The sequence below is a fragment of the Orbicella franksi genome, chromosome 12 (assembly GCF_964199315.1).
Source record: "Orbicella franksi chromosome 12, jaOrbFran1.1, whole genome shotgun sequence".
Taxonomy (NCBI): Eukaryota; Metazoa; Cnidaria; class Anthozoa; order Scleractinia; family Merulinidae; genus Orbicella; species Orbicella franksi.
Window position 1 is genome coordinate 16,484,771 of NC_138156.1, and position 23,922 is coordinate 16,508,692.

Here is a 23,922-nt window from a genome sequence, read left to right on the forward strand (position 1 = left end):
GTGTAGTAACGCTCGTTCTCCGGTCATCTCAGCGAAGTAAACCGACGAGTGGTCAGTGCAAAACTTGCTCTGATATTCTCTTCTGTGCTCGAAGTAGAACCAGTGGGAGCCGTTAAGTCTTGATAACTTTTACGCTAGTTCGGGCAATCTTGCTGCATGCGGCTACAAGCCGTAAATAACTGTAGCTCCTTTCAAATTCAACCCGGCATTTCGCATTTTCATCCACAGGCTTTGAGCTCCGCGTTTCGTAATTTCCACTGGAAAAGTGCTCGTTTTCATGGGCCACAATACGGCCGGATTCCTCTGGACTATAAACCTTTACCTGCCTTGAGATCCGTATTTAAAAATTAACTTAAAAGCGAACTTTGAAGGCATCGTTCTTCTCTCGAAAGCCGCTCAAACTTCTCGAAACTGAAAGCTTAGCTGAAGTCCAGTTTGTGATTGACAGCTGTCGCTTCGTTAGCCAATCAAATTATTTGAACAATTCTAACAAGGGTTGTGATTGGCTTATTTTAGCGTGCTTTATCAGAGAACAGTGCACGGCTGACGCCACTTTTGCTCCTTTGGAAAATAAAGTTTGGTTTGAAAATTCAGCCGAATGCGTGGGGAAATTATCTGATTCTTTATCATAAAACAAATAAAGAAGCCTCGACTGTGCTCTGTTCTGTTGTAAAGCAATAAGGAAGCGGTAGAGCACTCAAGAAGTAGGGAAAAACACTCGACTACGTCTCGTGTTTTCCCCTACACTTCTTTCCTGCTCTACCGCTTCCCGCGTGCTTTACAACAGAACAGAGCACAGTCGGGGCTTCTTTATTTGTTAAACATATCTCACTTAATTTGTAGATATACAGACAGGTGTTTTAGAAACATATTTCACAGATCATAAAGCAGTGTGGGCCTCATTTCATGATGTTAAGTAACAAAAGACCATATGGTCAGCAATTATATTCCACAGTACAACGTAAATTTATAGAGAACAAAAGAAACAACACATCAAAATACACGTAATATAATACAAAGAATTGTCCCTCTTTTTTAAACAATACTTTTGTTGTGTTAATAATAATAACAAGAGGCTCCAAGTAGCCTATACTCATGCGCAAGAGAATACAAGTCATATAAAATGGATACGCAATGCGTACATAGTCACACAAGCAATTTGAAAACGTTTGCCATCTGACAACTAGAAATAATACGGGAGAAATGCTAATTTGAAAAGAAGTGCATCAAAGATCTAAGATATAGATAATTAAGATGCAGGAGAGAAGATAAATGCTGTAACGCAATATGCCATCTTCATTACAAGGATATCGTCAGGCGAATAACAAAGCAAGCTGATTCGAAAAATTATAGATAGAGAATTTTAAACAAACGAACAGAATTGCGAATTGGAAGAAATATCTTTTTCATAGCAATTCTGAACCAAATCTCTTTGGGCATTTTTTGTTCAAGTGTTAGACTTGTTTATATTGGTTGTTATGAATATATTCCAGTACTGGGCCATTGTAACAAATATCAACTTTGCCTTATTTTTACTATATTTGTAATTTGATTTTAAAGTATACTTGAAACTTGATAAAATAACAGTACTCCTCCGTAGGCACCTGGTGTTTTTTGTAAGTTATATCATGCAATGCTATATTTCCGAAAATTAAAATATTCTTATGCGAGAATCTTTATGCGATATCAGGTGAGATTGCTGTCATCATTTTGTTAGCAAACGGGACTTTGGGCTCGATGCCCAATGAGTTTGCCAAGCAGAAAGGTCACTGATTAGTCCCTTGGCCGGGACGAAACGAGCTGCATAAGACTAGCCACGAACAATGTATTATCACAAGTAACTGTCAACTTAATTAAAATATTGTTATATATATATATATATATATATATATATATATATATATATATATATATATATATATGTCTGGATTTATGAAAACGGTGTTAAAGACTGAATCAAGTGTTTTTTGAGTTAGTTGGTTTTTTTTTCATTTTTTTTTTTCTGCTTTCGCTATGACAGCAACTTGTAAATCTTACCTAGCATGGAATGTAGAAACTCCCTGCCGCATGTTTCATTTATTTAGGTATTTTTTTTCATCATTTATCGACCACCACCACCCCCCCCTCCACCCCCCAACCCCTTTGCAATTTGCGTGAATTTTAGCCCAGGCTACACTCGTCTGAATTCAGTTCGCGCGGTGACTCTGACAAGGAGCGACCGATTAGCGTTCTGTATTTGCCGTCTAAAGGAAGTCTGCCTGAGGACATCATTAAGTCCAATGAAGGCCCAAGTCTAACGATTTGCTAGTAAGCGTCGTCCATTATCGTACGTGAGGCGGGCCTGAGGAGATGTGTAAACTGTACGGGTCACATTTAGTCCCGTAACAGAAGGCCGTTTGCCCTGTGGTGATAATGTTGTGCTTGCTTTAGACAGCGAAACTCTTTAGCCACATCAATTTAGGGCTTAGACGTACAATGGACTAGACATTTCTAGCTGCTGTTGGCGTCATTTGCTTTGAACTTTGATGTAGCTAAAATCTGTTGAAATCTGGATCAGGTGCCATTCCGCGCTCGACAAAATTGAAGTACATCCGGGACATTGCTATTTGCGAGCAAAACATGGCCACGAGGAGAGAGAAGAACATGAGTTCAAGCGCTGATCGTGAGTAGAATTTCCTTGTTTTATCAATTTTAGGCGTTCTCGGCTTAGCTAAGTATCAGAACTGTCTGTGATTCGCTAGCGCGGAAGAAATTTATTTGCGTGGCTTCCGGGCGATAATTGACGTAACGACAACATGTTGAGTGTTCGCTTACTGCTAACTATGGCCAAGTTTGTCTGAAGTTCAATCGATTCTCGATGTAGGAAGCTCTTGTTCAGTCCGTTTAGGACGATGCAGGCCTTTAGAAAGCGATAGATTAGCTCTCCGCCGCGGTTTTGATATCTGTACGTTCGTGTTGATTTAGACTCCAATTTCATGTTAAAAGCACTCTTAATTGAATTGTACAATTCATGATTCAACGAAAAGACGGTGAATTTAGTCTTCCTGGCCTCAAAAGGCATACAGGAGAGTTATTTGCTGCTATTTGAGCTACGATAAGCCTCCTGGAAAGCTAGCTCTAGGACAGAATTGTAGCAAGTTAGATTATCAGTGACAAGTCAGATTCTATGGCTGTTTTTGCGAATCCGGTCAGATATTGAAATGAAATGTCACGTAACGGCTACTTTTTGGCTGAAATATAGAGGTAAATAACCGATTCCACTGCTTACCATGCTCTTGTTAGCGTGACTGGCTAATTTAACCCACAGTAAAGACATAGTGAGGTCATTTAGGTGAAATCGCAGAGGTTAAGCCTGTCTAAATTAGTGCCGTGGCGAACCAAATGATCAATTTAAGCTCTAATTTAGTTTTGTTTGGCTCGTTCAACTCATTTGCAGCGACTTTAAAGGCTTGTATAGGCATGGTATGGACTCTATTAAGAGTACACGAGGTAGATAGCACTCTCGGTGCGACATGGCCATATTTATGTACATTTTCCAACCGTTTTTTCAAAAACATGCCCGCTATTTTGGTGCAGAGTCTTTAACACGGTTTTCATAAATTCAGACATATATATATATATATATATATATATATATATATATATATATATATATATATATATATATATATAACTACCGGCAGACAGGACTGTTTCGGCCTTCTGGGCCTCATCAGTGCAGTGCTGAAGACTAGGATGGAGGGTAAGCTTAAAAAGCCGCCCCAAATACTACACAAGTGGTAGTATCTAAGCCTTTACCAGAGTGCTCAAACTAGCGAGCTAGTGAACATGCGCAATTGCAACAGTAACGACTCATCCCAGTAGAGTGCTCAAACTGGACATGAAAGCAGAGCTTTGTATGCCAGCGAGCTATATCTAACTGCAGACAGTACTGTTTCGGCCTTCTGGGCCTCATCAGTGCAGTGCTGAAGACTAGGATGGAGGGTAAGCTTAAAAAGCCGCCCCAAATACTACACAAGTGGTAGTATCTAAGCCATTACCAGCTAGCGAGCTAGTGAGCAATCGATTCTCGATGTAGGAAGCTCTTGTTCAGTCCGTTTAGGACGATGCAGGCCTTTAGGAAGCGATAGATTAGCTCTCCGCCGCGGTTTTGATATCTGTACGTTCGTGTTGATATATATATATATATATATATATATATATATATATATATATATATATATATATATATATATATATCCTTACACATGTTGCTGATCATGTAATTTTTCAATAATCCGTACAAAATACAAGGTGTACTAGACTAACCAAGAAGCAGAAAAACAAAAAGGAAAACAAACTTAAGCACACGAGTGTTTTATTACCTGACATTGTTCGTCACATTCTTCTTGACTCGAACAATTTCAGTTTTTAATGGACACAAAGCTTGTACCAGAATAACTTTAAGTATATTACAGTCCATGAAATAACACCAAAAACACTCATGGGAACTCGAGCAAGTAAATTTCAAAGTTCAGAGGAATTGTCAGGTATAAGACGGGTAAAATATCATCATCAGTTTCATTTCACCAGTACTTTCAAGTGTTTCATATATTACTTCAAAATTTATTTTCTACATTTGGTGTTGTTAGAAATGATTTCTTTTGAGAAGATATTTAAAAGAGTCACACAGAAGTTTCCAATAATCTCGGTACAAAGTATTAGTCCACTTGTTACTCGAACTTTTGATGGATTCCTTGTTAACACCTAAGCTAGTATATAACCATAACTGAACTGAACGACTTTAAACTGCATTTGATAATGGCGACAAGATAACGCCGAAACGTCAAGTTATAGCATTTATTTTTCTTTTAAAATAATTTCTTTGCAACCGAGTATCTTTTGGGATTTCAGGGACACAAGAAATTTGAAAATTTTGTCCAGAAATCCTCGGACACATGCTAGAATATTGATATATCGAACGTGGCCTATTACCTGCCCGTTTTGTTGAACACATCCATTTACACGAACAGGAAGTATGTTTTAACCAAAAGAATAAGTATACAGAGCACGTTCTTAGTAAATCATTCGTCGTAATATGTCCTTGAATCTCCAAAACACTAATAAATTTGAGACTTGTCATATTGTCAGATGGCGATCGAGATAAACAATGGCTTACCTCTCCAGAAACACTTTCTTGCTGTTCATGCATGCTCACATGCCAGTTCAGAATCTTAACAACGAACTTAAGTACTGATAGGTACTTTCACACCGTATCAAATTGGTGAAAAAGAACAACGTTTGCGAAAGAACGCCATCTTCTTGAAGAATCCAATATGGCGGACGGAGCGCCGAAGACCGTGGTAAATGTATGCATGCATACATTTGCATGCACAAATGTGACACCAAAACGGGGAAACGCAGCGGCTAGGTGGAAAATGCGGGGCCGGGGTGCCAGGGTACGGGGTACGGGGTCCCGGGGTACGGGGTCCCGGGCTGTGGAAAACGCGGGATGTGGAAAACGCGGAGTGTGGAAAACGCAGTGTCTGGAAAACGCGGGGTCTGGTGGAAAACAATGTTTTCGCCAAAATATGAATTTTCCTCACTAATATGAGAAGCCAAAATTTTGTTAGCTTATATTGCGATGAATATCAATTCAGCATCTCGGCCTGAAACGCGTTGCTCGATCAAAAAAGCAATTAAACATTTCGTGAGAAAGAAAACCATTCAAGAGCCAACGTGTCGTGCATTGGTTTTCTTTCGGGGCGTCTATCATCTGTTTTAGTTTTCACAGTAACTTGCGTGTACTTCTTACTTTTGAAAAAGAAATAAATGTGTTAACAGCCTCCTTTGTTTGGGAAACATTTTTTCCAGGAAGTAATCCAATAAGGATACCAATTGACCTAGCCTAAAGTCGATTTGCTTATGAGAAGAGTAGTTAGAAATATAATCAGGTTCGTGTGGACTAAAAACAGACCGTCTGAGAAGCGGAAAGCACATTTGGGTTCTCGCGAAGTAAAATCGACACTTTTTTCCGTTTTTGTGACGTTTACGCCAGTAGGCTGGTTGTCCAGCGGCACTCCGCTGTAGTCGGTCGGTCAGCGGCGTTCATTGTTGTATAAAAGCCCGCGCGATCAGCCTTCATTCGTCCGCCATCTTGGTTGTATCTAGTTCTCGTTACGGGGAGATTTCGCTTGCATTAAAGATAAAGCTTACAGTTCGTCGGGGCCTAGTGTGTGTCCATTTAGACTACTGGCGTGGTGGCAGCGATAAAGATTCGAATCGTCACGTTCCCGTCAGATCCAACGCACTTTATCGACAGATTCGTCGGGATTCCCGAGCAACCAAGAGTCGGTTGTCGATATCATCTTGTTCCGTAAGCTGCGATGTCTTCTAACAGAGCCCCTAAGCAGTGGTGCCTCTCAAAGAACGAAACTTTAACCTCCTTCGAGAGTTGGAAACAAAATCTTCTCTACACCTTGTCTCTGGACGCCAATTTCGCGCCATTTTTGGTCGAAGGGTCGTCGTGGCTGAAAAAGACTAGGGCGAGCCCGTTACGCGGTTACACTGATGATGGGGAGTCGGTTCCAGCTGCTCGAAGGCGAACTGCTACCCAAAAGGTAAACATGCTCGAACTCATGCTAGGCCAGATTGCAAATTATTGCCCAATTATCTCTCGTAATACGATTGTCAAGAATTCTACTTGTATTGGGGACATATGGCAGACAATTAGACTTCATTTCGGATTCCAGACTACTGGGGGTCACTTTTTAGACCTGGATGACATTCATTTGAACCTCGATGAGCGCCCGGAAGATCTTTTCCAGCGTCTTATGGCTTTTGTGGAGGACAGTTTAATTAAACCTCACACCCTGCTCCACCACGGTTCTGTTCTTGAGGAGGAAGAGGAATTGTCACCGACGTTAGAGAATTTTGTTATTTTAATGTGGCTGAGATTGATTAACCCTGCTTTACCTAAACTTGTTAAACAACGATATGGAACTGAACTTCGGTCTCGTACTTTGGCGTCCTTAAAGCCTGAGATCTCCCAGGCGCTGGACTCACTCCTTGATGAAATCCGTTCTGCTGAAGACACAAAAGTCATGCGTATTGGAGCCTCATTTGCCACTCAGAAGTCCTCTTTTCGGAGGGGTACACCGACCTACAGTAAGTCGTCTGCGAGGTTCCCGGGACGCTCCTCTCAAAAGGCGAAAGAATGCCCCCTCTGTAAACAAGCTGGCCGCGCTTCTCACAGCCACTTTTTAAGCGAATGTGGGTTCCTTCCTGAACAGGACCGTTTGTACCTTCTGAAAGCTCGTCAGATTGTTTCAATCCTGGATGACGACAGCGTTGAGTTAGACCTTTTGTCAAGTAATGTTGACCCGCCGCGTCATCAGAATCTGGTTGAGCAGAGTGATCCATTTACGTCTGATGCATCCAGGAGGGTCCTCGTACGTCAGTCCCCGTACATTGACACGTTTTTCGGCCATCATCAGGCTAGAGTCATCATTGACAGCGGCGCCACAGGTAACATGATCAGGCTCTCCGCTGTACAGAGGCTCGGTGCAGGGATTTGGCACAGTTCACAGTCAGCTCATCAAGCGGATGGCTCCTCTCCTTTGAAAGTCCTGGGGGAAACTCGCCTGAGCCTCACCCGTGGGAGTCATTCGTTTCAATTTGAAGGTCTTGTTGTGGAGAATCTGGACGTAGATATCTTGGCTGGTATTCCCTTCATGGAAGCGAATGACATAACCATTCGTCCTGCCAAATGCCAGGTCATCCTCGGGGATGGTACCATCTTCACCTACGGATCTGTCAACCATCCTCCAACTCACAATGCTGTCCGCCGTGCACAAGTGCTGCCTGCACCCTCTTCTTCTACCACTGTCTGGCCTGGCGACTTTATAGAAATATTTCTCCCGGAAGATTCCCTACCTGATGCTGAGTACGCTCTAGAGCCTCGATTTGACGCCACTAACGCCCGTTCGGCCAAAGTCGTCGACATGTGGCCGCCTCCCTGTCTCATCACAAGCGTCGCTGGTAGAGTGCGTATTCCTAACCTCTCAGATAGGCCTTATGTCCTGAAACGAAATGAACACTTTTGCCAGGTCCACCCTGTGTTCTGTCCGTCTACTCAAGATCAGTCTTCCAACCCAGTTGACAACCTTCCGTACCACAAGGTGTGTTCAGTCCCAGTTTCAGAGTCAAAGTACTCCCAGGGCGTGGCACTAGACCCCAACAACCTCCTCCCTCCAGACATCACAACAAGGTTCCGTAACCTTTTGGTCCAGTACGACTCCGTCTTTGATCCAGCAATTACCGGCTACAATGGCGCCTTTGGTCCCCTTCAGGCAAAAGTAAATATGGGCCCGGTAAAGCCTCCTCAGCGTAAAGGTCGCCTCCCCCTGTGCGGTCGCGATAAACTTGTCGAGCTCCAGCAGAAGTTCGATGAATTGGAAAATCTTGGCGTGTTCCGTCGCCCCGAACGTTGATGTTTCTGTCGAGTATCTTAACCCGTCGTTCCTGGTCAAAAAGTCGTCGGGTGGCTTTCGTCTCGTCACTGACTTCGCAGACGTAGGTCGTTATAGCAAACCCCAGCCTTCCCTGCTCCCGGACGTGGATTCTACCCTACGCTGCATAGCCCAGTGGAGACACATCATCGTCTCAGACCTAACCAGAGCCTTCTATCAGATCCCTCTCGCCCGTGAGTCCATGAAGTACTGCGGAGTCGCTACCCCATTCCGGGGCGTACGCGTCTATGCCCGGTCGGCCATGGGTATACCTGGCTCGGAAACCGCACTTGAAGAGCTCATGTGTCGCGTCTTGGGTGACCTCCTCCAGGCTGGTATCGTAGCCAAGATAGCAGATGATCTGTATTGTGGGGGCAACAGCCCAGACGAGTTGCTCCGAAATTGGTCTTCTGTTCTCCAAGCTCTCCATAAAGCTAGCCTGCGCCTTTCGGCGTCGAAGACCATCATCAACCCCAAAACTACTTCCATCTTGGGTTGGACTTCGCGCCAGCCCTCATCGCGTCTCAACACTGTCCTCCTGCAGTCCTCCCAATAAAGTTGGCGGCATGAAGTCCTTTATCGGTGCGGTCAAGGTCCTTGTTCGTGTTGTTCCACATTGTTCTGCTCTATTGGCCCCCCTTGACGAGGCTGTAGCCGGGAAACAGTCCCAGGATGACATTGTCTGGTCCGAACATCTTACTGAAACCTTCAAGTCTGCTCAAGCTGCCGTGGCGTCTAGCCAAACAATTACTCTCCCGAAGCCAGATGACCAGTTATGGATCGTGACCGACGCTGCTGTCAAGAGACCCGGCATCGCCGCCACTCTCTACATCTCGCGGGGTGACAAGCTAGCCCTCGCTGGTTTCTTTAGTGCAAAGTTGCGTAGTCACCAATTATCCTGGTTACCGTGCGAAGTGGCAGCACTTGCGATTGGTGTTGCAACAAAACACTTTAGCCCCTACTTAATACAATCTAAACACAAGGCCTGCGTGCTCACCGACAGTAAGCCTTGTGTCCAGGCCTTCGAGAAAATGTGCAGGGGAGAGTTTTCTGCTAGCCCGCGAGTGTCGACTTATTTGTCAACTGTCAGCCGCTTCCAAGCCAACGTGAGGCATGTTGCCGGTGCTGCGATCCTACCTTCTGACTTTGCAAGCCGCAATGCACCGGACTGCTTTGATCCTTCTTGTCAGGTGTGCAAATTCATCACCCAAGCTGAGGAATCTGTCGTCCGACACCTATCTGCCCAGGACGTCCTATCTGGTCAGAAGAACCTCCTTTTCACAAGTCGAAAAACTTGGTTGTCTATCCAATCTGAGTGCGCGGACTTACGTCGAACGCATGCCCACCTAATACAAGGGACTCGTCCGTCCAAGAAGCTTACTAACATTAAGGACGTGAAAAGGTACTTGTCTGTCGCCTCTATCTCTAGTGATGGCCTCTTAGTCGTGAAAAAGACTGAGCCTTTGGCTCCTTCGCGTGATTGTATCGTAGTGCCCAGACAGGTCTTAGATGGTTTACTAACCGCCCTACACCTCAGGTTGTCTCATCCATCGTGTCTCCAGCTTAAGAAAGTTGTCAGCCGCTACTTTTACGCCCTTGACCTAGACAAGGCCATAGAACGCGTTTCTCTTGGTTGCCATCCTTGCGCTGCACTTCGCCACGTCCCCCACGCTGTTATAGAACAGTCAACTTCTGATCCTCCAGCAGCAGTGGGTGTCTCCTTCGCAGCCGATATCCTGAAGCAGTCTCGCCAACTTATTTTGGTGCTCCGAGAGTGCGTTACCTCCTATACTTCGACCCTCCTCGTGGTAGACGAGAAGCATGGGACCTTACGCGATGGGTTAATCCAATTATGCGTCGGCCTGCGACCCCTTGATGGGCCTAATGCTGTCATTCGGTGTGACCCAGCGCCCGCCTTCAGAGCTCTCGTGAATAACCAAGTCCTATTGCAACACAAGATTAGCCTTGAGATAGGTCGCGTGAAGAATCAGAACAAGAACCCTGTCGCCGAAAAAGCAATCCAAGAGTTGGAACACTAACTCCAGCGGTTGCAACCGGAAGGTGGCCCCGTCTCTCCTAGGACTGTGTCCGTAGCCACTGCCCACCTGAACTCAAGAATCCGCTGCCACGGCCTATCCTCTAGGGAAATGTGGACTCAGAGAGATCAGTTTACCAACTCTCAGATTCCCCTAACAGATCAGGTGCTAATACGCGAGCAGCATCTACAAAGACTGGTAAACCATCCCCACAGTGAAACGTCAAAAGCCCCGCGTAGTGACTTGCGCAGCTCTCCTTCAATAACTGTTGGTGACTTAGTTTACCTCTACTGTAATCGTAATAAGTCCCAAAGTCGTGACCGATATCTCGTTGTCTTAGTGGACGGTGAGTGGTGCAATGTTCCCAAGTTTGTTGGGTCACAGCTACGAAACGTTTCGTACCGTGTGAAGAAGAATGAGTGCTATAAGGTCGCTCCCATCCGAGTACACACGCCCTGGCGCCCCAGTGAAGAAGAGTCCAGCGACTGCGATCTTGACATCGGTGTCGACCAGAGCCCTCCTATTGATGATCGAGGACTTCCTAACGACGAGGAACCTTCCCCAGAAAGCCTCCCGTTACCTCCACCTGCCCCAGGGATCCCTATCGAGTTATCGTCCCCACCTTCCGCTTTTGTCCCGGCAGAAGATGTCCCGAGATACGGTGGGGATAGCCAACCCGGTTCGCCGGATGACGTCGAGGTTATACCTGCCCCCTCTCCAAGTGTTAGCCCTGCAGTGAACAAACGTCCAACTCGGCAACGGCGTCTCCCGCAACGTCTTCAGGACTATGTAGTAGAGTTGAAGTAGCCCGGTCGATCCTAATCCTTTAGCCGTTGCCGGACAATTCTAGACATTTAGCTGTCTCTCAGCATTTGTTTAGTTTTTTGTTTTTCCTCTTATCTGGTCCGAGACTTTAAGACTGCTCTTCATACAGTACATTTCTCGTACATAACCTGTGTGTGTATTTCATACCGACTTATCGCCTAGTGTTTCTTTGTTTGCATGCTTATTTTTTTAAGAAGGAAAAAAGAAGCCAGACCAGTAGGCTGGTTGTCCAGCGGCACTCCGCTGTAGTCGGTCGGTCACCGGCGTTCATTGTTGCATAAAAGTCCGCGCGATCAGCCTTCATTCGTCCGCCATCTTGGTTGTATCTAGTTCTCGTTACGGGGAGATTTTGCTTGCATTAAAGATAAAGCTTACAGTTCGTCGGGGCCTAGTGTGTGTCCATTTAGACTACTGGCGTTAAATGATGTTTTTGTTAACAAAGGATCAATTAATTCAGTAATGACTGACGACACTAACTTAATTCAATCTATACAGTGATTCTAAGACCGATGAAAGCAAAGTTGGGGTTGCTGAAGGATCCACACCAATTGTCAAGTCTGCACGTGACTTCAGCTTAGACAGGTACAAATGATGATCCTAGCCGGGGAAGGGAAGGGAGGTTCAATGCTGAATAAAATAGTTGCAGTAGTAGGAATGAACTTAATTAGTATGACTTATTTGTTCAGTTTCCGTAGAATTAAAAGGAGATCCCTGCGTGTTATCCTAATCGACCTTCTATAATTTTTATTTTGCTAAATTCTAAAAAAGGAGTGTAATACTATACAATAGGCCAATTTTCTCCTTTTTTGCAGTACCAATACAAAGGCTGATCATGACAACAACAAAGTAGAGGACGGTACAGGATCTATACCATGTCACAATTTGGGAAAACCTGTGCACGATGTCAACAGGTATTGATGATGGATCTCGGGAAAGCTTCCCCACCCTCCGTTCATCCGAAGGTCAAACTCAGCCCTGTTCCCTCGCCAAAATGTATTTACCTTCGCGCAGAATTGTTTCCCCTCAAAACCCTTTTAGCAGGTTAGAGGGTAAGTGGAATCCTCTTCAGTCAGTGGTGGGAGCGCAAATCGGGCTTCATAAATTGGAACTCCAATGCTGCAGTTCTGGAGCGGCTTTTGAAATATAAAGTTCAGATGCTTGATTACCTTCGCGATAAATTAATACTAACACTAAGTATATTGAAATTAGACACTAATTCACCTCAACTGTTTTTAGTTATTCTCCCAAGATTGACGAGAACGAAGTTCAGAATGCTTCAGGATCCGCTCTAAGTCATAGAAAGAGAAAAGCTCGTGACGCCAGCTTGAACAGGTAAGAATGATTGCTTTTGCTTTAACGGGAGGTACAACATTGAAAACTCTAAGCTCATACATTGTTCTTTCAAAAAGCGGGACCTACCGTTCTGTCCAACTGCCCTTCGACGCGTCCCCGGCCCTCATTATCCATTTGAAAAGACGTATATTCGGCAAATTTTGCTCTAATTGATTAATTGGAGAAAATAATAAAGGTCGCTGACACTGACTGGGAATCGTTGCAATTAATTTTTGAGGGACGACCCAGCAACTAGAGAAAACAAATTTGCGGATGTGATGGGATCAAGAAACAAAGAAACAAGAAACAAAGATGACGGCAGTTTAGACAGGTCGGTAGAAATACGAGTGTATCTGAATATCCTTAGACAAACAAAGGTGTTCGCCTTCTCCCTTACAACAGAAATTATAAAGTGTATTATTTTTTGATGTGAAGAAATTGAGTTAGTACTCATTGTTTAAGAAAAAAACAATACTTTTATAATTGCTTCTCTCACGCGGAAGCCGCTTTGAAGATATTAAAGATGTCGTTGATCTTACTCATTACCTGAGTTCTACATCACCGTACAAAGTATTTCCTCACCAGAAACCAGGTAATATGTTACCTCATGAACTTAATAATTTAATTGTCTTTTTCCTTATGTTATATATTTAAAAGAAACTCCCAGATGCAGTTTATTTGTTAACTTCCGGCCCCGGATGAACAAGGGAGTGGATGCCACCCACCAATCAGGCTCAATCTCGGGCTTAAAAAGAGCATTTATCCTAAGATGCTGAAACTTTCCATAGCTTTATTCATTCATCGCGTAAATTAATGTGCCAACTGTGTATTCATTATTTTACATGTAAGACATTGCAAGGCAAGGCATAATTACATGTAAGTTAGGCCAGATATCTATTTTAATTTTTGATGTATTTGTTTATATTTTTCCAGTTATTTTATTTTGATTTTAGTTTGTTGAAGAAAATGACTGTATTACTCCAAAAAAGGACAGATATAGTAGTGCTTTCGAATAAATACGATATACGTTTTGTTACACAGCGGGGACATTGTCGCAATGATTCAAGACATCGTTGATCTTACCGGGTCCCAGATTCCCACATCAGCAGACCAACAGATGCCTTCACCAAAGACAAGGTATTCTATCTCAACGTTTATAATGTCAAGAAGCTCAAGTAAAGACTGAGGCAGATTTCGTGAACCGAATAGATACCGGATAGATACAAGAATAACTCTGAATAGCCATGAAACCATTCTTTTAAGTGAGAAGTCATTTTAGCGTTGTTTGATTTCAGCTCATTAATTAACATTGAGTGTAAAATATTCTAGTCTGCATGAATAGGGTATATTTGCAATCAGTTTATATAAAACTATTCACTTTGCTCTCCGGCGGACGTCAGTACAAGACAGGTTTGATAGTTATTTGTTTCATTCACGGTTTTACTGTGGGATACTAAAGCGAAAACTGAAACTTTCAGTGGTGTCTCATTCATTTACATCCAACAATGTCTATATTAAGCTGCTTAATGCCGCCGGGCAAATGTATTTGCTTTGAACGATGATCGATATTCTCTGGTGGCCTTTTGTGTATTAGCTAGGGAGTCCTTAGGTAACTGTTTCATGAATGAAGAAGGGCTTCTCACTTACTCTCCTGCCCTTATTAATCTTTATTCTGGTCATTCCTTTGTAATTTGCAGTAAATGGAAATGCTCAAGTGACGAAGAAAGTGACGGTAGCAGCGGGGATGAAGCATTTCGTGTCACTGAGTATTATAAGACAACCCCAAACTTCCTGTATATACAAAGAAAACAGAGGTTCTTGGACCACTGAGGGTTGTAAATCTTCTTAGATCAGTTGGAACGTCGCTTCCCATAAGCGTCGCCTGTATCCAACAATCTATCCATGTCGAGCACCACAGAACCTTCATTGTAGACACCGAAGCATTGAAATCCATCGAGGATCTCAAGTGTGATGATTGTGATTGCTGGTTCAATAACCGTAACAAGAAATTCCGTTTTGTTGTTGACAAAGGTGGAAATGTCTCCAAAGACGTTAGTAAAGAAATGAATGGCCCAGCTGTTGTTCTAACGCTTAAGAGAGAGTACTTCTGCTTGAAAGACGGGATTCTAAATGACTTTAGGAAGAGGACTGATGTGATTTATGGTAGGTTACTTTTGACGTTTATGTATAAAGGGTTTGTCCGGGGGTTTCTACCCGATGTGAGGGTCTCAATGGGGATCAACCGTTAGCCGTTAAACCCCGAAAAATATGATCCTTTGGCTTAAAACTGAAATTATAATAGAGCAATGACTGTCATGTGACCGGCATCGCTCTATGCTGTAGTGCGATAGCTGTTTAGAGACGGAATTACTCCATAACCGATGAGTTACCAAACACGTATGCAAGGTTACAGATTTGCTTGCCTGAGCCATTTTGGTTGTACGCATTTTGCCGTTTCAAGAGGATTACCCTAAAGAACAGTCCGAAGATTTTGGAGCTGTTATTATCCGTGCAGTTGCAAAGGCCCATCACATAAAATAAAAGAAAGAGATAAATTATATTTAAAGATTTGCGTTTGCTTTTGAAAGCGGAAATCTCTATATTTTTTCTCAATCGGCCGAGACAGGACAGAATTTGATTTTGATCACGGGTATGTCACGCTACAATATCGCGCAACTTTTGTCAACTTCAATGTCGAGAAGTAAAATGAAGTAAATTCCGAGTTGAAAGGGCTCAATTTGCTCTTAAGGACACCGGCTCGCGCTAATTGTTTCTGCGCATCCTTACTGCACACGCAAATTCAGACGCCAGGTCACGGCATCGAGGGCGCGCTTAAGGCAAAACGAAGTCCGTGACCCCCAATTTTTTTTCATTTCTGAAACAAGTAATTCGTCTGTCCGCAATAGAAGTTTGAAGAAAATCTATCGAGTAGAACATTTTCGCGATGTACAAAATTGTCCACTGTCGACAACCTTAAAACTAAAATACCAACTGTTAGTAGTAAAAGCCACTAACCTATAATAAATGAAGCATCACTGATATTAATATACCACATTATAGGGCCTGATGGTATGATGCATCGATATTGTTTGGTTCAGTATTCCTTTAAAGGAGGCGCCGAACACTCAATTGAGCTCAGACCACATGGAAATTGCAAGTCACGGTCGACAGGATACATGAGAACCTGGACCAGTACCAAGACTTTCCTGAAGTCGGCTTCTGAAGAATCTAAGCCAAAGGAGGTGGTCTACAAAACAGTCACAGAAGAACTTGGGGGTCTGCCCGGCTGTTCTGGCATAAGACAACTACCCAGAGGTAGACAGCAAGTGAAGGATTTTGGTCGAAAGCCCAGAGACAAAACGAGTGTTCCCGTGAAGAATATTTCTGGGGTAGGAAAACAACATGATCCGTGGTTTCGTCTTCTCGGCGATTGTAAAAACCAAGCAAGCGACCGGAAATCAGCATTCATAAGAGACGTAAGAGTCGCCCCAGAGCCAATGTGTGTCCTTACAACCGACAGAACTCTGAATGATATGGTAAGATTTTGCTGTAATCCAGTCGAGTTCAAACCCTTCACCGTGGACGCAACATTCGACATAGGTGAATATAATGTGATGCCCATCACGTATCAGCACTTATTGTTAGAAAACAGAAAAGATGGCAAGCACCCTTCAATGATAGGCCCTGTCGTCCTCACTCATGAAAAGAAAACGACAGAGACATATTCAGTTTTTAGCGGAGTCCTGAAATAACTAAACCCAGGCTTAGGCAAAGTCTTAGCGTTTGGTACTGATGGCGAGAAGGCTCTTGTCATTGCGTTCAGAAACAACTTTGAAAGGGCCACAAATCTGCTATGTGATCTTCACCTGAAGGCGAACGTCGAAAGCAAACTCCAGGAATTTGGAATAAGTGGCATAGTAAAGGCAACTATTGTCGCTGACATATTTGGAAGACAGAGAGGAACTGTCTTTGAAGCTGGGCTTGCAGATGCTTCGAGCAGAGACATGTTTGTCAAACAGCTCGGCCAGCTGGAAGAACCATGGTCAGCACTACACCAAAATGGGCGGAATTTCTTCAAATGGTTTCATAATCACAAGAGCGCTGATTTCGTGAACTGTGTTATTAGTCCAGTTCGTCAAAGAGCCGGACTGGCCGTGTCCATCCGAAAAGTTCACAACCAACCGCTCAGAGGCAACCGACAATGTATTGCAGGACTTCGTGTCACGTGAATCGCATGGAAAGAAGAGAGTGGATGAGTATTCCTTTGCATCATCTGTTCAGAAGTTGGTCAAGATCCAAAAGGAAGATATCGAGCTAGCAGCAGTAGGAGGAGGGGAATACAAATTGAGAGAGGAATTCCGGTATCTAGAAGTTGTCCCAAGCGAATGGAGCCGAATGCGCGTCGATCAGAGAAAAGCAGTGTTACAAAAAATTCACGAGGCTAACATTGATGAAATGCAACAGTCAAGCGTTACCCAAGCCACGAATGCCCTTCGAAGCGGAGCACATGCCGTTATGCAGGAAATTCAAAGTATCGGAATCGACTGGATACCTCATGACGTTTTATCTGCAATGGTGAATAAGGCGGATTCCCTGAATAAAGAACATCATTCTGTAATGCCGGAAAAACAATGAGACAGTCGTTGTTCCGTCAAAGTCAAATCCCAGAGATCCACACGTGGTAAACCTGTTTGCTAACGGAAAAGCTGAATGTGCAAAATGTCCCGGATTTGACGCATTTTCAATCTGTGCCCACACCCTGGCTGCATGTTTGGCCATAGATCGTCTAAAAGGTTTTCTTCGTTGGCTGGTTAGTACGAAGTGTAATTCGGGCGGGATCAATTTATCCGCGGCAGTTGCTTACGGAATGCCCAAAGGAAGGGGCCGTAAAGGGGAACGTGCTCCCAGAAAACGTTCTGTTGGAAACAAAAAACCAATCTCAAAAGTGGTGTCTCGAGTCGCACTTGGCTACAACAGCAACGATGGTTTTCAGCCACACTCTGTGTCCCCCAAAGGGCAAGCTTTATCGCAGCAATCATCAAACTTCTTCCAGTCCGTTCAGACTCAACTAGTTTCATTTCCCCTCAAAAAACCCAGTTCTTCGTTCGACCACAGCCGACCCCTCACACGTCTTTTCAGCAACAGTCGACCCCTGAGTCGTCTTTTCAGCCACAGTTCACCCCTCAGACGTCTTCTCAGCCACAGTTCACCCCTCAGACATCTTTTCAGCCACAGTCGACCTCTCAGACGTCTTTTCAGCCACATTTCACCCCTCAGAAGTCTTTTCAGCCACAGTCGACCCCTCAGACGTCTTTTCACCCACAGTTCACCCCTCAGACGTCTTTTCAGCCACAGTGGACCCCTCAGACGTCTTTTCAGCCACAGTTCACCCCCTCACACGTCTTTTCAGCCACAATTCACCCTTCAGACGTCTTTTCAGCCACAGTGGACCACTCAGACGTCTTTTTAGCCACAGTTCACCCCTCACAAGTCTTTTCAGCCACAGTTCACCCCTCACAAGTCTTTTCAGCCACAGTCGACCCCTCAGACGTCTTTTCAGCAACAGTTCGCGCCTCAGAAGTCTTTTCAGCCACAGTTCACCCCTCAGAACTCTTTTCAGCCACAGTTCACCTCTCAGAAGTCGTTTCAGCCACAGTTCACCCTTCAGAAGTCTTTTCAGCCACATTCGACCCCTCAGACGTCTTTTCACCCACAGTTCACCCCTCAGACGTCTTTTCAACCATAGTTCACCCCTCAGAAGTCTTTTCAGCCACAGTTCACCCCTCACACGTCTTTTCAGCCACAGTTCACCCCTCAGAAGTCTTCTGAGCCACAGTTCACTCCTCAGACGTCTTTTCAGCCACAGTTCACCCCTCACACGTCTTTTCAGCCACAGTTCACCCCTCAGAAGTCTTCTGAGCCACAGTTCACTCCTCAGACGTCTTTTCAGCCACAGTTCACCTCTCAGACGTCTTTTCAGCCACAGTTCACCCCTCAGAAGTCTTTTCAGCCACAGTTCACCCCTCAGAAGTCTTTTCAGCCACAGTTCACCCCTCAGAAGTCTTTTCAGCCACAGTTCACCCCTCAGACGTCTTTTCAGCCACAGTCGTCCCCTCAAAAGTCTTTTGAGCCACAGTTCACTCCTCAGACGTCTTTTCAGCCACAGTTCACCTCTCAGACGTCTTTTCAGTCACAGTTCACCCCTCAGAAGTCTTTTCAGCCACAGTTCACCCCTCACACGTCTTTTCAGCCACAGTTCACCCCTCAGACGTCTTTTCAGCCACAGTCGTCCCCTCAAAAGTCTTTTGAGCCACAGTTCACTCCTCAGACGTCTTTTCAGCCACAGTTCACCTCTCAGACGTCTTTTCAGCCACAGTTCACCCCTCAGAAGTCTTTTCAGCCACAGTTCACCCCTCAGACGTCTTTTCAGCCACAGTTCACCCCTCAGACGTCTTTTCAGCCACAGTTCACCCCTCAGACGTCTTTTCACCCACAGTTCACCCGTCAGAGGTCTTTTGAGCCACAGTTCACCCCTCAGACGTCTTTTCAGCCACAGTTCACCTCTCAGACGTCTTTTCAGCCACAGTTCACCCCTCAGAAGTCTTTTCAGCCACAGTCGACCCCTGAGACGTCTTTTCAGCCACAGTTCACCCCTCAGACGTCTTTTCAGCCACAGTTCACCCCTAGAGTGATAAAGCTATCTGTTAAATATAAACTTTTCCTGGCCTTTTTAATTCTTTGACCTAAATTGACTCCTTAATATTTCCTTAGTACTTTTGTGTATTTGCCTATTCTCAGCCACCCTCCTCGCTTTCAACACTAAAAGCGCTCATAGTTTTGCGTCGAGTATTCATGTCGAGTCAGTTGTAAAAATAAAGCTGTAACGGGGTGTCATGTTGAAAACTATGAGCTCTGACTTAACCCCGTTTTAAATACCCAACTCTTTTTGAGCCTCGCTTGACTGCACGTAACAGAAAAACTAGGTGTGCAAAAAACTTTCTTTTCTAACATGAAACAAAGCTCTTTAAGGATAATTTATGATCGAAATATCAAAACACAAGCCTTATAAGTGATTTACAACAAAAAATGGTAATAAAGCGTTGTTTATTCTGAGGAATCGCGCGCACTCTTTTGTGGCCGAGAACTGGGCCCACTGGCCGAGAACTGGGCCCACTGGCCGAGAACTGGGCCCACTGGCCGATAACTGGGCCCACGAACGAAGCCTCCATTTTCGTTATTACTCGGGAGAAAACACCATTGAGCAGTCGGTAGCTCAACATGTGTAAACTGAATACTGAAGCTAGTTGTGCGTGAAATTTTAAGTCCTTAAGGCTATTCCAAGGTAAGAAATACAAGTTTACGTTTTTTGTGGCCGAGAACTGGGCCCCATACTGTACAAGTTGACTGCAGGAAATTTTGTCATAAATAAAATTTTCTTCAACGTTTCAAAAATCTCGCTGGTTAAAGTTTGCAAGGTGACGAAAACATACCACGACCAAACATCTACACAGATAACGTAGCCAGTAAAACAAGCCATTTGGTTAAAAATGTCGAACCATTTCCAGCTAAACAACAAACCATATTTCCAATCGAACGTATAAACTCCATCGAGTCCGAATGTGTATATATCAGCCATTCAGATTGGCTAATCTGAGCAAAGGGCATGTTTGTGTTTCACCAATTGGCGACTCTTTCAGAATAAGACTCGTACCAGGTCCCCAACATGTAAAATAACGCCTTGCAGCTTCGAATGTTTACAAAATCGAAGGTGACAAAGGTTTCTTAGGCTTTTTCCAAAGTAAATCATCTTAAATTGGCATATTTATGCAGGAATTCCTAAGAAACTTGTTGATTTATGTTTTATTTTATGAATATTGTGCGTTCTTTTGTAAATTATGCGATTTTTCGTGAATTGTGCGATCGGATGCGATTTGAGGTCGATTGTGCGAAATCGCACCATCGCATAATATCAGAAGGCCTGTCTAATGTAATGTACTGTAATGGCACCATCACAAATTGAGATACTCACACCAGAGCAACATAATCTTCAATACATTCTGGCTTTACATCATTGACTAGAAAGAAGACAAAACAGTTCATGATATTACCTTTGAAAATTATGCTAAAACAATTATTACGGTCAGCGAACAACATGGGTGAATATTTACTTCGACATTATCTTAGCTTGGTACATATTTGCAAATCGGTCAGTGTAAAATGAAGACTGCTAACTGCAGACCCGGGGAAAAATGATGATCGCAATTGGCTAAGCCAATAAATATTCATGACAAAATTGGGACTAGGAAAAAGTCCGGATAATCGAGAAATCCGGATAATTGGAGTGAAACTGCACTCCTGTTAGCCTGAATAGTATGAACATCACTCAGGTTAACATGAATAATGCTCCATATAGCCTGTTCACAGTTAGCTCTCACTAAGGGAAATGGTCATACAACACAGTTAAAAAGTGTGCGGTCTACATTTTACCCTCAGTTTGCTCTCCGAACCTTCAGTGAAAAAATTTATTTTGTTACATGCAGTCGAACCTCCCATAAGCGACCACCCAAAATGTCAAGCCTAAGTGGTCGCTTATGGGAGGTGATTGCTCACAAGAGCTTAGACCATAATGGGTCAAATTTTTTTCTCATTAGAATATGTTACAACACCTTATTTTCCATTTTTCGCATCATTATCTGTCAAGTGGTCACTTAAGGTTAAGGTTAAAAACAAAGGAAAATTTCCTACTTTTCGCTCTAAAAGTGGTCGCGCTCACTTACGAGAGGTGATCGCTTACAAGAGGTTCCAAATATATTGATTTGACTTGGAAACTTTTGGTATTTTGGAAAACTGGTTGCCGAGGAGAGGTGGTTGCTGACAAGTCACTATTTGACTCAGTTCAAGTTGTTGTAACACCTGCTGCACCACAAAAGTAACAAACTTGAACCAATACACAGTCGAACCTCGACTATCTGTACCTTGATTATCTGTACCTCGATCATCCGGATTTCTTGATTATCCAGACTTTTTCCTAGTCCCAATTTTGTCATGAATATTTATTAGTCATGATCACGATCCGTAGCAATGTTCTTTTTAAAACTATAGCATTGAAAAGAGCAGTCAAAAGCGAGTTTGTTTTGCTCTTAAAGAACAAAAGCAGCACTCGCACAAGTCGTAATGAATGAAGAACACTCGAATGAGTTCTGACTGGCTCAGAGTTGAGTGATTCAAGATGTACAGTAGACCATATTGTTTTCCAAGCGATTTGTAAAAGTGTTGTTTCATGATTACATGCTGCTTTATTTAAACAGTTTTGTTCCTCATTAATATTCATATTTTCGATTTTCCGGACTCTCTATTATCAGGACTATTTCGTCTAGTCCCAACGAGTCCAGATAATCGAGGTTCGACTGTATTTAGCAACTTCAAATCTAGTTTAATGGTTCAGCCACTTCCAGTTTTCCCATGAACGATCTCTTTATATGCTGGATTAGATTTGGCTGGCAATGATACTTCAGTTACTTATTTTGCCAAACAAAAAATGATAATCTGCCATTTTGTTTGTTTATCCCTAATTAAGTTTATACTTTGCTTTTAATGTATGTACAGGGCAGAAACAAAAAAGTCTACACCACTTGCATCGACCCCAAAGCTATGTAATAGATACGAAGGTTCTCGTCCTCTTTGAATAGATCCATTAATATTCAGCTTATCATTGCTAATTAGAGCTATAAGCTTGATTACAGTAAAACTCCACTGTTTCTATTTTTACCCAACGCTTTGGAGAAACTGCATTATTTCCTGTCTATAGAAAACAAGCAGAGGCTGTGACATAAGCTTCAATAATGTTCTGATCTAATAATAAGCGATGAGACGTTTTAAAATTGGCAAAACTTACATTCAAACTCGTAAAGTGTGTCTTTTTCTGTCAAAAGTTTCGAGTGAGCATCTGTTGCCTTTTCCACTGATTCTTCTCCGAACAGTTTCCTTTTATAGCTGGTAATCGATAGTGCTCTGGCCGATTTGAAACTTTCTCCAGCAGGTAAGAAAGGTCGTTTAAAAATGGAAAATGCTCGTTTTGTAATTGATAGCGTCGCCATGTTGGATTCTCGAGAGCTTACTCCGGGTAGGTACTTGATATATGATAATTATTGTGTACCATACTTTTCTTCAGTTTAGGCCTCGTGGCCCGACCGTCGCCCCGCCCAAACAGGGCGACTAATAAGACGTAGGAATTTTAAAGAGCAACAATCACTGGATAATTTGTGTTTGAGAAAAATTCGGGCAGGAAAATCACATGATTATCGTGATGTCATCGTTTTTGAAAAGCTCCGTTTTCAATTCCGTTTTTTATTCCGGAATTGAGTAAATCGAACGCATGCTTAGGAAGGGGAGGGGGACAAGGAGGTCAGAACCTCCCGCTTCCCGTACCTTTATCTCCCGGCTTCCGCCCCTATCCGTCTTGCTCCCGTTCCCTATAAATTAGACTTTCTGAAAAGTCCTTCGTCTTGTTTATTCAGTACCCTCGGGACGAAGGACTTTTCCTGCTTGATTGCCGCCAGTTTCAGCGACCCAAAAATGGGTCGCTACGCTTCAACCAATCAGGGGTCCCCTGGATATCCCTTGAGAACCGAATTGTTTGCCCCACCTTTCTCGGCTTCAATGGACTTCCTCGATGATTCGAAGCTTTCTCTTACTTCAAGAATCTTCCGAACTACGGTTTTGTTTTTGTCTGTGCAATTTCAGCACAAAAAGTTTGTCAAAAGTGAACCTTCGCCACTGGATATCTCCTTTCTGGCGATCATTTCAAGATTGAAACAAGCTTTGGTCTTTTTCGACCACCCGATATCGTCAATCTTTGTTTAAAATCTTTGTTCGTAATCACTTTAGTACAGAGTAAACAAATTTGCTTTTTCGACGCAGGAGAAACGCACACACGTTCGATTGTTTTGGTCAGAGTGGTACCGATACTTTCCGCCATTCAATTCAAGGACTTCCAAATGTAATCTGAGACACCAGTTGCAAGTCACGCCACTCCTCATTGTGGCGCGAAGAGCAAATTAAAACCCTTCAAACGAGACAAGTCGACCTCTCGCGACTTCGTCGTTACTTTCAAATATCATAATTCTATTTTGGCGGAGCAAGTGATGGTGCGATCCCGGGAGCTTGAACATTTGTTGGAAAAAAATCAATTGGGACAACCGATCGTAATAATGGGCGATTTTCCAAATTCGCCGACCTAT

General features: G+C 43.5%; 2 long non-coding RNA genes and 2 pseudogenes across 3 annotated transcripts in view; 3 read left to right on the forward strand and 1 right to left on the reverse strand.

Moving 5' to 3' along the window:
* Positions 1-23,510, reverse strand: part of LOC145462502 (uncharacterized) — a 212,152-nt gene extending 188,642 nt beyond the window's left edge. Inside the window, exons 1-2 of the long non-coding RNA XR_014041203.1 lie at positions 22,578-23,510; positions 19,761-20,757 (exon numbers count right to left, since the gene is read on the reverse strand). This is a non-coding gene — a long non-coding RNA (uncharacterized LOC145462502). The remainder of the gene's footprint in view (positions 1-19,760; positions 20,758-22,577) is intronic.
* On the forward strand, positions 6,357-11,540 carry LOC145463427 (uncharacterized; annotated as a pseudogene).
* LOC145462610 (uncharacterized) lies at positions 13,217-14,450 on the forward strand. The gene is made up of 3 exons (XR_014041222.1): positions 13,217-13,274; positions 13,724-13,819; positions 14,380-14,450. It is a non-coding gene; the product is annotated as an uncharacterized LOC145462610 (long non-coding RNA).
* LOC145462414 (uncharacterized) lies at positions 14,616-17,740 on the forward strand (annotated as a pseudogene). Its single transcript, XR_014041190.1, has 2 exons — positions 14,616-14,845; positions 15,743-17,740. The product of XR_014041190.1 is annotated as an uncharacterized LOC145462414 (transcript).
* Positions 23,511-23,922: the final 412 nt, after the last annotated feature.